Raw genomic sequence first — 16,116 nt, 5'->3', positions numbered from 1 at the left:
GGGGCCAGCCGAGAGGGGCGGGGCCGGGGGCCAGGAATCTCAACCGCCACCACCCCCATCACCCCTCCCCGTTCTCATGCTTCAACTTCCTCAGGTGAGTCGTGACTTCAGACCTCCGGCCCTTGAGGCAACCACCACCACCCAACTGTCAGCCATGACCCCTGACCTTACATCTCCCACAGACTCTCTTGACCTCTAACCCCTAGAGCATAGTTATTGCCCACGCCTTCTAACTCCCCCATCTCCACATCTTTTCTTGTCCCCTAACACCCACTTGCCAATGACAGATCAGCCATAACCTTTGACTCCTACATGCCAGCTGCTGTCCTTGATCCCTGACTCCCAGAACCCAGCTTTCATTTTTTTAAAAAACTTTATTTTGGTTAAAATTAAACTGACAGTATCTTCTACATATTGCTAAGTTATAAAATTCTAGTTCACTTCTTGTCTAGATCTCATTTAACATGAACTTATATTTTACACTGAATGATTCCATTGGAATGAGAATTTATTTGAGGAGAAGTAGGCCAAAGTCACTCCTTTCTGAAAGGAGTTCCTCTTGAAGTTTGACACTTCCAGTTGGGGTCATTGTACTTTAGTGTGAAAAATTCCTTTAATACCTCTTATAGTTCATGTTTACTACTGGCAGATTCTCTCAGCTTTTGTTAACATGAAAACGTCTTTATTTCACTTACATTTTTAAAGGATAGTTTTGTTGGGTATAGAATTCTATTTTGGCTTTTTAAATTTTTTTTGAGCATTTAAAAAATGCCTTTCTCTTGATTTCTGGTTACCATTGTTTCTGTTCAGAAATTAGCCATCAGTCTGATTGCTGCTCCTCTGAAGGTAATATGTCTCCTTCTCCCACCCCTGGCTGCTTTAAAATTTTTCTCTTTCTTTTGGTCTTTAGCAGTTTGAGTGTGATATAACTCTGTGTGTGTGTGTGCTCCTGCTTGGGGTTCATAAAGCTTCTTAAATATGAGATCTGATGGGTTTTTTTTATCAATGTCTGAGAATTCCCAGTCAGTATTTCTTTAAATACTGTTTCTGTCCCTTTCTCTCTCTCTTCTCCTTCTGAAACCCCAAGTACGTGTGTGTTAAACCTTTTAGAGTTTTCCATATGTCTCTTACACTTTTTTCTGTATATTTTGTCTTTTTTCCTTGTCATGCTTTAATCCACATATTTTTTACTGACCTTTCACCCAAGTCAGGAGAAACTCTATTCTGCTGTGTCTGAGCTGGTATACAACCCCTCTGTTGAATTCTTAATTTTAGTTATAATATTTTCAGTTCCAGAATTTTCATTTGACTCCTCCCTTTCCATTCTTTGAATAGATTCCAAGGCTCTGGTGAAATTCTTTATCATTCCTCTATTTTCTTGAATATTTTAATTATATTATGCAAAGCCTGTGACACATAACTCCGATATCTGAATCAGCTGTGGGTCCTCCTGGCTTTTAGTATTTGGTCCTATTTTTTTCAAGTGTGCCTCAATAATTTCTTATTGAATGTCAGACAGTGTGGAAGAAAAACTGTAGAGGTTCTGGACGATATCAGCTTTCTCCAAAGAAGGTTTTTAAAAAAATTTTATTGTAGTAGGCAGATAGAATACCAGAGGATCACTCCAATCCTATAAGACTTGGCTTTAGGCTTTTAAATTCAGGTTTATTTCCATTTTACCCTTATTCCTAGGTCATGGTCCTCAATAGATCTTACAACTAAAAGCCTGGGATGTTTACTAAGACACCTTCACCCTGTTGGCTTGAACTCTTAATCCCTGTCTCCCCATCACTGTGCAGCTGCTAAAATCTCTGTTTGACTCTTTAGATGCTGCTCTTCTGCTGAGTTTCTTAAAGTCTCTCCCTACAGGTATACATCTTAAGAATTGACTGATGATTTGAGGGAAATCTGTACACAGATGTTGGGGCTTACATCTCTGCGGTTTGCTCCTCTCTAGAATTTTGTCCCTAGAATCTCAGCTGCTTTTGTTCCCAGACTCCCTTGTCTGCTCCTGGCCTATTGAGATCGCTGCTATCTATTTAGCTCTGTTACTCCTTGTGCCAACTGGAAAATGCTTTTGGGGTGGGAGGGGAAGGGAAGGGAAAAGCTGAAGTCAATGTGGATCTTGCCCTTAGTGCTTTCATGCTCTCACATGCTCTCAAGGATTGAAGCCAATTAAGTCCTGCCCTTGTTGGTTGTTCTCTAGTACCTTCAAGCAGTTGTTAAATATATATATAGTGTGATATGGTTGTTAATATGTTAAATTATTGTTAAATACATATTTATTTCTTTATAGTTGTTATATATGTAATATAGTTGTTAAATATGTATGTATATTTATTTGTCCCGTTTTTATAATTGTTTTCAGTGGGAGGTCTAATCCAGCATAAGCTAATTCATTATGGCCGGGCTATTTGCATCTTCCATTCTTCACCCTTGATTTTCATAGCTCATCCACAGCCCATGAATCCTCATCCCCACAGCTCAACTCCTAAACTTTAAAATCTTTGATACCTTCATCCTGCCATTTTGTGCTCCTAATTCCTAAAGATTTTGATTCCTATATTTTAACTTTCATTTCCATGCCCCAAGACTTTTGATATCCAATCTTGTTTGTGATTCTCACATTCCAACATTTCCGACTCTCACATCCAAAGCACCAGTGTTCACTTCTGACCTCCCTATTGCACCTGCCACGTAATAAATACCCCATTATTTTAACTGACTATTGCCTTTGCCTAACTTCTAGATCCCAACCACATTTTAAAGCTATAGTTTTAAAGTAGCACTTCTGTTACCTCAATTTTTAGGTCATTAAGAGAGGAACAATTACTTGAACTTTGACCGTTTGGCATTTTTTTCCCACTCCAGAATATCCTTGGGGCAAATATGAGATTGTGACAGGAACAGCGGCTGACTGTTCTGTGGAGTCACCACGTAATTCTGGAAATGAGAAGCCAATTATTTTTTCCTTTTAAATTTGAGTGACCACATAAGATTTCTCTTTAATTAACACTCCCTTCCGTGATTTTCTGTCAGCAAAATATGCACACAACTCCATATCTTTTTTTGTCAATTAACAAAATTTAAGATAGAATTGCGTCTCTACAGCTATTAAAATTAGCACAGAAGATGCTCCAGGATGTCAAATAATTCATTTCTGTCACAAAACTCAATTAATGGAGGGACATTTAGAGCCCTTAGGAATTACAATATTATCTTCCTTTATGGCAACTAGCCTTCTAAAAAACACAGATGGGTCTTTAATCTTTGTATCTTTTTAGGGGATTCAATTAGCATTTGTAATTCTGGTGCTTTAGGAAATTCACCTAACAACTCTGAGCTTTGATTTGTCATTTCTAAGGTCAGGATAACAGTAAGTCTATAATTCAAAAATTTTACAAGAAGTAATATTGAGATGAGACAGCCAAGCACGGCGGTTAGGAAAAGAACATGGAGCCAAACAGCCTGGGTTAGGATACCAGTTACCTCACTTACTAGCTGGTAAACTTGGTGAAGTTACTTAACCTCGCCATGCCTTCATTTCCTCAACTGTAAAATGGAGACTAATAGTATATATCTCATAGGTTGCTGTGATGACTATATGAGTTAATATATATAAAGTACTTAGCATGTGGTAAATAATAAGTGCTACATAAACACTAATTTTATTATCAAGTAAATTCATATTCTCTGAATATCATATTTATTTTATTTTATTATTAATTTTTTCTTTGCGGTACGCGGGCCTCTCACTGTTGTGGCCTCTCCCGTTGCGGAGCACAGGCTCCAGACGCGCAGGCTCAGCGGCCATGGCTCACTGGGCCCAGCCACTCCGCTGCATGTGGGATCTTCCCGGACCAGGGCACGAACCAGCGTCCCCTGAATCGGCAGGAAGACTCTCAACCACTGCGCCACCAGGGAAGCCCCTGAATATCATATTTAAATCAATATTTTTAATGGAGTAGCATTATAATTTTAATCAAACAGTAAATAATTCTACACTTTTTTACTTTGTGAATTTACTATCAAATTGGATATTTCCTCATTGTCCCTCCTGCCCCACCCAGCTTCTCAATCCTGAAAAATTTTGAAAGGCTCTGACATTTCCTGCATTAACAGCATTTCTATCTCATGTTTTCATAAATGGTGGGACTGAAAATTCCAAATATCCAACTAAAATTCTCACTTTATGAATACTTAAAATGTAAAACCTATGATCAATCATTTACTTTAGTAACATTATAAACAAAATATAGGAAGCATTAGTACACATTTCCCTTCACTTATTCTACAAATGTAATTTTATTAAATACACTGAGTAAGATTGCTTAATACGTCAATAAGTTTGGGGAATCCAGCAGAGGGCAGGCAGGTAAGAGAAATAGGAGGAGAATGAACCCAATAAATTCAAATTTACGTAAAACCCCTTCAAACGCAACAGTTATATAAAATATTTACCTGTGTATATTTCTTTCACGTTGGTTGATTTCAACTATATTTTTGTTTTGTTAAGTCATTAACTTTAAACTCCATTTATTTAAATAGCCAGTGTGAAACCAGAGTAAGAAAAAAAATTTGTTTCTTCACTAATGATATGGATATGAGTTATTTCACAATCTTGACTATTACATATATATTAAAAACTATACATACTTTTTCTTTAAATGATTTTTACTTTTAATGCACTGCCAATAAGGGTATACTGCTGTGTATTAATAATGCCATTATTTTGACAAATAAAAATTAATGTTTCTCATTCTGTACATTGCCTTATATTACTTGCATATTAATTCCTCTACATAATAGTAAAGAGTTTAAGGCATTGATTATGTAAGCAAGATAGTAGCATTACTTAATATGCATCTTAAAGTTACTGCTAAGCAGGATCATGATAAAATGTGACCTGATATGCAGTGCTACTGGATAAATAAAGCAGTATAACCTTTCTGAAAAGCAATTTTGCAATATGTATCAAGAACCTTGAACATGTTCATCTTCATCCAACTTCTAGAAAGTGATTCTAACAAAAAAGCCTAAATTTTTTTAAAGTTTTATATGCAAAGATATTTATTATAGCATGATTTACAATAGGAAAAAGCAGAAAAGCTTAAGTAAACTATGGTACATCGTATGGCAGAATCCTATACAGTCATGAAGAATTACATTTATGGAGAGTTTTTAAAAAATATATGGAAAATGCTGTCTTACAAGGTTAAGTGTAAAAGGAAAAATGGAACAATTTATCATTTCAATCAAATGAAAAAAGGCATAGAAAAAAATGAATGGAACAGAATACAAACAAATATTAACAGTGCTGTCTTATAAATGGTGGAATTAACAGGTGATTTTTTTTCTTTATCATGTTTCTGTGTTTTCAAGATTTTCTAAAAGGTACATTATTCATTTTTATATTGAGAGGAAAACTGATGGTATAACAAAAAGTGACACCAAAATAGATTACTGTTAATCTCATTAAGGAAGTACTTACCAAAGAAGTGTTGATGGCAGGTGCGTATATTTGGAAGAAAGACCAATCAGAAAATCTGAACTTGACCAGGCAGGCACTACTGCCATAAATCTTTTCTGGAGTAAGGCAAAGTGTGGATGTCGTATGTGTGTGCATGTAACTTTTTTTAAAATAATGCAATCTTAAATTGAAATGGAAAATATAAAATGTGTAAATCCTAGGGGAATAGGGCAGGAAAAAAGAGCTATCACCAGTCATAGCCCATTTTATGCACATAGCTACTTCCCAGAAATAGGCATGTCCCCATTTCAAGTGATTTTTTTCTAAAAGATATCCATAAAATATGTTTAAGCCTGTATCAATGAGAACAATACTGTTTAATTGTTTTTAGAGTAAAATTAATTTGGACTAAAATATAAAATTATGTCCTTCACATACTAATATTACTTTGAGCAGGCAAAAGCTATACCATTTCTTACAACCCAAGCCCCTTCCTTAAGGGTCAACATTTTCCTTTTGCTAAGAGTTATGTTTTAAATTTACTGTGAGGATACCAAGCTGAGCAGGCAAGTCTCTTACTGTAAGGAAAAACAAAAGCACCTAAGAATATCTCAAGGAAAACCAAGTTGTGAACTTTCTTCTTTCTCCTTTCTTTTTCTGCCTCCCATCTCCTCTGCCCCAACACACATTAACACCTTCCCCACGAGTAGCATATGTCATACTGAGGAGCTTAGGAGAGATGATACCCATATTAAATCCTTTCAAATTACTGAAATTTATTTTAAAAGAGTATTTCTATCATTTTCTCCTGACTATAGAAGAAATCCGTGATTTTTATATAAAATGTTATGGTACAGAATTGTATAAAATCAAAAGTAAAAATTACCAAGAATAGCAGCCTCTCAGAAATAACCTATCTTAATATAGCAGCATATGTCCTTCCATGCCTCTGTCTCTACACATACATATGTGGGCAAAAAAAATTTCTGAGATCATGCTATAAAACTGGTTTGTACCTTGATTTTTCTGCTTAACAATATATGCATTTTAGGTATTTTTCAATGTCAGTATTATAGATCAACCTCATTTCTTTTGTAACAGTACCATATTCCTCCATATGTATATACTATGATTTATTTAATCAGTCCTCTACTGAGAGAAATTTAGGTTTGTATGATTCTTTTTACTATCATAACTAAAGCATGTAGTAGCAATGTTAAGTGAACTATCAATATTCTTTATAACTAGGAGAGGCAGAAAAGACAAAATTTTGCCCTCAGGACATCTAAAAACACTGCTCCAAAAAAGCTTTCCCAGGTTGACTTGTACATAAGTTGATTATACTTAGAGTCTTATGTTGTATGTTGACTTATACATATAGTTCATTGTTCACCAAGAACACTTCTGAGAGTAAAAGGGGGAACTATTAATGCATACTCTGTGCTAGTCCTGAAGCCATCCAGTAGGTAGAGCAAGGTTTATACCAGCTGTGGCAAAAGAAGGTTGGGGGAGCCACTGTGGGCCAAGCAAAGTGAAGAGGACTTCTGTGTAGAGGGCTGGTTGACAAGCCTGTCAGAGCCTGAATGGGATGAGGAGAGCATCCCGTCATGAGAGTGGTCCTTCTTGGAGTGTCAGAGACCAGCAGGGGAGGAGAGTATCCATACAGAGTTTTGGCCTCTTGTGGGGGTTTGGAGCCCAGATACCAAGGGTATCTGTGCATTGGGGGCATGGGTTGGGGGCACAGTGCAGGATTTTGAAGTTCAACAGGCCCGAGAAAGGAATCTATACAGGGGTGGGTTAGGGGCTAGCTAGGCATGGGGAGTCAGAACCTGAGTAGGGTGAGGAGAGTGTTCATATGGAGTGGTGTTCTATAAGGGGTGTCAGAGCACAAGTAGAGAAGGAGGATATCAGTACAGGGGAGGAGTTGGCAGTGGAGTTGGGAAACTGATTGCATACTGGGAAATTGAGGAAATAAATACATTAATACTACTGGAAGCCAGATTTTTCACTGTGGGAAAAGGAAGTTACAAATATGGAAAGGGGGAAAACTAGAATGAACCCTGTGGTGTTGGATTGGAATTAGAAGTATCAATGAAAATTCATGGTTTTCAGAATGTAGAGATAAATACAGAAATAAGTTTAGGGGTGTGTGTATACCTACATATATGCCCTACTGAGAGTTCCTGAGGTCAACAATGCCCCAATAATAATGAGAACACCTAACATCCAGAACTTGGCCTCTAAATATTATTTTCCACTTGTAGGAACCAGCCACTTGGAGAAACAGCTGATTCCAAGTTGGGGTATGTAAGTACAGAATATGTTTGGAACATTTTGGGTGCCAGAAAGTAAGGAAATCTTCAAAGAATGAAGGGGGCCAGTCAAAAGGACATAAGAGCCAGCTTGAAGGGACTCCCACCTGCCAAATCTAGGAAGAGTCGGGCATCAAAATAAATAATGATAGTAATAGATTATAACTCATTGAATAAAATAAGAAACCTTAATAATATACTAATATTAGTCCATGCTAATATAAGTAAATAAATGAATAAATTGAAAATTTGGTGAAGAATGGAATATTTACATAGTCTCATTGTAGTTCCTCATAAAATACTACTTAAAGAAAGCAAAAAAGAGTAACTTTTCAGTGCAGAAATCTGTCATTCACCACCTTGATTATGTGATTAATGTAGATAATATTAGTAATGGGACAAATCTAAACCATGTGCCACTTGACAGAATGCAGTAATAACACAGCATCATCTCTGTGATAGTCTCACAGAAGATGCATATGCTGAATCTAACCTTGAAACATGATTAACATCATGCAAACTCAAATTGAGAGACATTCTACAAATACCAGGGTAGTGAAAGTCAAGGAGAGGCTGATCCACTAAGAAAACTAAAAGAGAAACAATAATTTAAACGCAATGCATGATTTGAACTGGATAATTTTACAGTAAAGGACATTTTGGGGATACTTGGCAAAACTTGAATGAGATCTAAGAATTAGAAGGTAATAATGTATCAATGTTAATTTCCCGATTTCATGGTTGTATTGCAGTTATGCAAGAGAATGCCCTTGGTTATAGAAAATCAACACGATGTATCAGGGGATAAGATAATTGTGCTTCTTACAATTGATATGTGTCTTAGGTTTGAAGAAGTTCAGTCAATGACAATTTTTATTATCCTTGAGACAACATCACTTAAATAGTTGCATGTCCTATCCATACAGACAATAATCTATAAAATATTCCAAGACCCCTAGGACTGGTTCCTTGTAATGGCAGAAATCATTCTGAGAAAATAAATCCTCTGAGAGACTGTCTTTACCTAGAAGGCCTAAAGCAGAGCCCACCATGTCTACATCCCTAGGAACATACTTGGATTCCTGTTTTACTGTGGAAAAAATGAAGATACATTCTAGGCACATGCCAGTAACACTTGCCATGAATTCACTAGTAAGATCTCATTGGGTGGTAATCTGAGAAGTCAATATGTTGGCCTCAGGAGTCCAGGGGAATCTGTCTGAATGATGGATGTACAACCAAATTTTAGAGTGTTGAAAGGAGACAATGGCTGGGTAAAGCATCAGTCACCCTACCTAAGAAGAGAGGTCACGTAATCATAGTGCTAAAAACAACATTGAACCACTTTCTGGACCAAAGTATAGTGGGCCACCACTCTATAGAGTGATACTAAAAACCTCTGGAGAAGCCCACTTACAAAATGATCAGAGTATATATTTGGCTGGTGGTTTCTATTTCAGGATACAACTAGCATATTTGAAACTGATAAAGAACATACGGCATTTCCAAAGGCCCACCTTGAAACCAGATAATTTGAACATGGACTATATCAGAGACACTTCACAAAGGGACTGCCACAGGCTTAGCACCTTCAGCAATGGCCCAGAATTGGCCATTTTGTAAATGAGCCCTTTGTGTGTTCGTAGCATTGGACATTTCATACACAGGCCCTCTTGGACTACCTCACCTACAAACAGCCTGGTGATGACCATTTTCAAGAGACACCAGAATTCTGAAAATGCGCCAAGGCAAGGCATATCTTAAATGAGCTATCCTAATCAAGCTTTCTTCCTCCATCTTTCTCCTGCTCTACATTCATCCTCAAACGCATACTTAAGACAATCTGTTTTAAACTGGGATGGTGTATGCCATTTTACAGCTCTCTGCTGCAATGCAATCAGAGATGGAAAAGCCTTAGTCATTTCTCATACTGGTTCACCAACTCCCGATCTTCGGCTGATGGTTACCTGTAGGCAATTTTTGTTGCAAATAATATCCAATTGCGAATGATTTTATTGATTCTTAGAATATGTAAGGAATGTTATGCTAAGTTATCTCTTTGTGAAATAAAAGGTTAAATTCATTTAAAATTTTAATCTTCTTCAGTTCATGAATCATGCATTTTCAGCCTCTTTCACTTCCTCCATGATGCCTATCAGAAAGTTTAGTACAGAGAAATGCTTACAGTATCATTTGATTATTCTTGTCAACTGAGATGATATTTGGTCGTTATATGAATAAGGCAAGCTCTTAAGGTAGGAGAATACTGTTAAAAAAAAAACAAACTAGATCCTAGTTTGTCTGGAAAGAGTGATTCATTATACCTGAAATTTTGCCAGAAAATTTGACTTTCAAAATGCTTTGTAATTATAAAAGTAAATATAGGTGACATTTTATGTGAAACGTCTACATTCCTATATAAATGTTTCCTTTCTCATAGTCACTGGATTCATATTCTTCATCTTCTTCAGTGTAGTCTCCATAATTCGTATTATTTTTTGTGATTTGGTTCCTTGCAGGAATTTGATATGTAAATGAAGAACCTATAGAGGCAACAAGTTAGAGTTTACATAAGTGAAAAATGCAATGTATTTAATAACTGTTGGCCTGCAAGTAGACCGTTCAGTGCGGGTAGACCTTTCAGTGCTATACTTACCCACACCCCACCCCCGTCTCTTTACCCCTAGTTATAGACTCTCTGTGTTCTGTGAAAATTCATATGTTGAAACCCTCTCCCCAACATAACTGTATTTGGAACAGGGCCTGTGAGGAGGCGATAAAGGTTAAATGAAGTCATAAGAGTAGTGCTCTAATCTGGTAGGGCAGGTGCCGTTATGAGAAAAGGAAGAGACACCAGAGCTCTCTCTCCTTTCAACCGTGTGAGGACACAGAGGAGGGCCATCTGCAAACTGCAAAGAGAGCCCTAATACAGAAACTGAACCCTGCCAGACCTTGATCTTGGACTTTAAAGCCTCCAGATCTATAAGAAAACAAATTTCTGTTATTTAAACCACACTGTCCATGGTATTTTATTATGACAGCCTGAGCAGACTTAGACACCCCTGTTCCGCCCTCCCTCCCAATGCACACTCTTCTCCATATATACTGGTACTCATCAAGCCCAGAATTCAACTACATGCAAGCTTCGATTACTTTATATTATCACTAGATCTCTCAAAGTATTTGAATTAAATATGCACCACACATAATAATATTATTTATTTTTATTTGATGTACAAAGAACTGTGTTCCTAAGTGGCCAAGTTCTACTCTGCCTTTTCAGTTTTAGAATCTGTTAAGGGCATTATTCACCTTATAGCTGAAGGTTTGTATCCTTTTCCCAACTACTTCCTACTTCCTCCACCCCACAAGCCCCTGGCAACCACTTTTCCACTCTCTATTTCTGTGAGTTTGGCTTTTTTTAAAAGATTCCACAGATAAGTAATACCACGTGGTATTTGTCTCTGTCTGGCTTATGTCACTTAGCATAATGCCCTCAAGGTCCATCCATGCTGTCACAAACGACAGGATTTTCTTCTTTCTCATGGTTGAATAATATTCGTATGTATTATATTCATATATGTATCTTATTTATCCATTCATCCATTGATGGATACTTAGGTTGTTTCCATATCTTGGCTATTGTAAATAATGCTGCAGTGAACATGGGAGTGCAGATATATCTTCAAGATAGTGATTTTCTTTCCTTTGGGTATATATCCAGAAGTGAGATTGCTGGATCACATAATAGCTCTGTTTTTATTTTTTTAAGGAACCTCCATACTGTTTTCCAAGGTGGCTGCACCAATTTACATTCCCACCAACAGTGCCTTTTTCTCCACATCCTCCCAACACTTACCTCTTGTCTTTTTGATGACAGCCATTATACCAGGTGCAAGGTAATATCTCATCGTGGTTTTGATTTGCATTTACCTGATAATTAGTGGTATTGAGCACCTTTAATGTACTTGTTGTCCATCTGTATGCCTTTTTTGGAAAAATGTCTATTCAGATCTTCTCCCCATTTATTAGTTGGATTGTTTGGGGGTTTTTGCTGTTGAGTTGTATGAGTTCCTTATATATTTTGGATATTAACCCCCTTATCAGATATGTGATTTGCGAATATTTTCTCTGATTCTGTAGGTCGTGTTTTTATTTTGTTGATGGTTTCCTTTGCTGTGTAGAAGCTTTTTAGCTTGATGTAGTCGCACTTGTTTATTTTTGCTTTTGTTGCCTTTGCTTTTGGTGTCAGATCCAAAACATCATCGCCAAGACTGAAGTCAGTGAACTTACCACCTATTTTTCTTGTAGGAATTTTACCATTTCAGGTCTTAAATTTGAGTCTTTAATCCATTTTGAATTGATTTTTGTGTATGGTGGACGATAGGGGTCCAGTTTCATTCTTTTGTTTGTGGATATCCATTTTCCCAGAATCATTTACTGAAGAAACTATCCTTTCCCCACTGAATATTCTTGGTTTGTCAAAAATTAATTGACCATACATGTGTGGCTTTATTTCTGGGCGCTCTATTCTGGTCCATTGATCTATGTGTCTCTTTTTGTGCCAATACCATACCATTTTGATTACTATAGTTTTGTAATATAGCTTGAATCAGGATGTGTGATGCTTCCAGCTTTGTTTTTCTTTTTCAATAATGCTTTGGTTAATTTGGGATCTTTTGTGGCTTGACACAAATTTTAGGATTTTTTTTTTCTATTTCTGTGAAAAATTCCATTGGAATTTTGATAGGAATTGTATTGAATCTATAGATTGCTTTGGGTAGTTTGGACATTTAAACAATATTAATTCTTCCAACCCATGAACATGGAATATTAGAATATTTTCCCACTTATTTGTGTCTTCTTCAGTTTCTTTCATCAGTGTTTTGTAGTTGTCAGTGTACAGATCTTTCACCTCCTTGGTTAAATTTACTCCTAAGTATTTTATTCTTTTTGATGCTACTGTAAGTGGGATTGTTTTTGCAACTTCTTTTTCTTATAGTTTCTTGTTAATATTTAGAAATACAACTGATTTTTTTATATAGATTTTGAATCCTGCAGTTTTACTGAATTTGTTGATTAGTTCTACCTGTTTTTTGGTAGAGTCTTTAAGGTTTTCTATATATAGTATCATGTTATCTGCAAATAGTGACAGTTTTACTTCTTCCTTTCCAATTTGGATGCCTTTTATTTCTTTTTCTTACCTAATTGTTCTGACTTAGGACTTTCAGTACTATGTTGAATAAAAGGGATGAGAGTGAGCATCTTTGTTTTGTTCCTAATCTTAGAGGAAACGCTTTCAGCTTTTCACCATTGAGTACGATGTTAACTGTGGGTTTGACATATATGACCTTTATTATGTGGAGGTACGTTCCTTCTGTATCTAGTATGTTTAGATCTTTTATCATGAAAGGATGTTGAATTTTGTCAGAGGCTTTTCCTGCATCTATTAAGGTGATCATATGATTTTTATCCTTCATTTTGTTAATTTGGTGTATCACATTTATTGTTTTACATATGTCAAACTATCCTTGCATCCCTGGAATAACTGTCACTTGATCATGGTGTATGATCCTTTTAATGTACTGTTGAATTCAGTTTCCAAACATTTGGTTGAGGACTTTTGCATCTATGTTTATCAGGGATATTGGCCTGTAACTTTCTTTTCTTATAGTGTCCTTATCTGACTTTGGTATCAGGGTAATGCTGACCTCATAATATGAGTTTGGAAGTGTTCCCGCCTCTTCTATTTTTTATAAGAATTTGAGAAGGATTGGTATTAATTTTTCTGATCACAGATCATAACAAATATAATAATAATGAAAATGTGAAATACTCTGAGAATTACCAAAATGTGATACAGAGACACAAAGTGAGCAAATGCTGTCGGAAAAATGGTGCTGATAAGATGTTGGACACAGGCTTGCCACAAACCTTCAATTTGTAAACAACACAATATGTGTGAAGTGCACTGAAGCAAAGCTCAACAGAATGAGGTGTGCTTGTATTTACTGGGTGCCTACACTGAGCAAGGCAGTGTGCTGGGTGATTGACATATATTCATTATTAAACTATGCTGTGATATTCCTGAGAAGGTAAGGCAACAGGACCAAAGAAGTGAAATAATTTGCTCACACTCTTTTTCATTCTGAAGCGTATTATGCTAGTTATCTATTTATTTAACTATACTAGTGATTGTCAAACTTTAGAATGAATTGAGGTCATCTGGAACAATTATTTTTAAAAAGTGCAGAGTCATGAGGCACACCCCCTGTATCCTGATCATTTTTGGCTACATTTGGGTCCTGCAGTTGGTTGTTTCGCCAGGGTGTTAAGATGATTCTATAACTTGTGGTCTTCGAGTCACACTTTGAGAAACACTGCACCACCATCCTTTTTCTCTATCACTGTGTTCAGACCTCTAAGTCATATTGATGAGATCATACACATGAAACGGTTTTGTAAATCTTCTAACACATTAAATATCTAAGGTATTATTGTTTTGCTTGACATGATTACAATGAAAACGTTTTAATATTTCAAACCTTCATTTTAAAATGTAATCTGAAGGAGAGAATTCATTAACATTATCAACAAATATACTGACTGTGTGAACTGTGCAAATAATTCACATACTTGCATTGAAATTATCACCATGAAGGATCATTTTGTCTGCCTTTTTCCTCCACTCCAGATGTGGTATTGGATAGGCTGAAACTTCGCAAGCAAAAGTGACATCATTTTGAGTGACGTTCTCTGTATTTTTAGGAGGCAAAGAAATAATAGGACCTGCAAGAAAAAAGTAATTAAGTGAGAAATTTGTGTTAAAAAATGGCTCTAGTATCTAAAGAAATGTGTTTGGAAATAATTTGTGCATGTATAAATTCAATTGGCACAAAATAATTGAGGGCTTTTAAAAATCATATAGTCAGTAGACTTTCAGCCAAAATTGCTACAAAAATACATGTGGTGCACTTATGGTCAATTAATCTATGACAAAGGAGGCAAGAATATTCAATGGAGAAAAGACAGTCTCTTCAATAAGTGGTGCTGGATAGCTACATGTAAAAGAGTGAAATTAGAACATTCTCTAACACCATATACAAAAATAAATTCAAAATGCATTAAAGACCTAAATGTAAGACCAGATACGCTAAAAGTCCTAGAGGAAATCATACGCAGAACACTCTTTGACATAAATCGCAGCAATATTTTTTTTGGATCTGTCTCCTAGAGTAATGGAAATAGAAACAAAAATAAACAAATGGGACCTAAGGAAACTTAAAAGGGTTTGCACAGCAAAGGAAACCATAAACAAGACGAAAAGACAGCCTATGGAATGGGAGAAAATATTTGCAAACGATGCGACTGACATGGGCTTAATTTCCAAAATATACAAACAGCTCATACAGCTCAGTATCAAAAAGCAAACAACCTGGGCTTCCCTGGCGGCGCAGTGGTTGAGAGGCCGCCTGCCAATACAGGGGCCACGTGTTCGTGCCCTGGTCCAGGAGGATCCCACATGCCGTGGAGCGGCTGGGCCCGTGAGCCATGGCCACTGAGCCTGCGCGTCAGGAGCCTGTGCTCCGCAACGGGAGAGGCCACGACAGTGAGAGGCCCGCGTATCACACACACACAAAAAAAAACGACTATGAGATACCATTTTCAAATACACTAGGAGGGCTATAATTTAAAAAATTAAAAGATAATAACAAGTGTTGGTGAGGATGTTGAGAAACTGGAACCCTTTTAACCTTATGGTAGGAATGTAAAATGTTGCAGGTCCTTTGGAGAACACTCTAGAAATTCCTCAAGTCGTTAAACAAAGAGTTGCCATATGATGCAGGATTTCTACCTGTAGGCACATACCCAAGAGGAATGAAAGCACGTCCCTACAAAAACTTGTACACTAGTGTTCATAGTAGCATTATTCCTAATAACCAAAAAGTGGAAACAGCCCAAACGCCCATCAACTGAAGAATGATTTTTAAAATGCAGTATATACGTACAATGGAATAATAGTCAGCAACAGAAAGGAATGAAGTACTAACACATGCTCCAACATGGATGAACCTTGAAAACATCATGTTAAGGAAAGAAGTCAGTCACAAAGGACCACATATTGCATGATTCCATTTACATAAAATGTCTAGAATAAGAAAGCCTATAGAGACTGAAAGGACATTAGCGATTGTCTAGTTCTGGACAGGATGAGATGATTGGAGGGTGATGACTAAGAGGAGGGGGGCTTCTTTTTTGGGGCAATGAAAATATAAAATTGATTGTGGTGAATAAAATTGATTGTGATGAATGCACAGCTCTGTGAATATACTA

General features: G+C 36.6%; 1 long non-coding RNA gene across 1 annotated transcript; it reads left to right on the top strand.

Moving 5' to 3' along the window:
* Positions 1 to 53: 53 nt before the first annotated feature.
* On the top strand, positions 54 to 7,881 carry LOC141278230 (uncharacterized). Its single transcript, XR_012330579.1, has 3 exons — positions 54 to 94; positions 2,872 to 2,937; positions 7,735 to 7,881. It is a non-coding gene; the product is annotated as an uncharacterized lncRNA (long non-coding RNA).
* The last annotated feature ends 8,235 nt before the right edge of the window (positions 7,882 to 16,116 follow it).

The sequence above is a fragment of the Tursiops truncatus genome, chromosome 3 (genome assembly GCF_011762595.2).
Source record: "Tursiops truncatus isolate mTurTru1 chromosome 3, mTurTru1.mat.Y, whole genome shotgun sequence".
NCBI classification, from domain to species: Eukaryota; Metazoa; Chordata; class Mammalia; order Artiodactyla; family Delphinidae; genus Tursiops; species Tursiops truncatus.
This window is presented reverse-complemented; position numbering and strand designations above follow the sequence as displayed.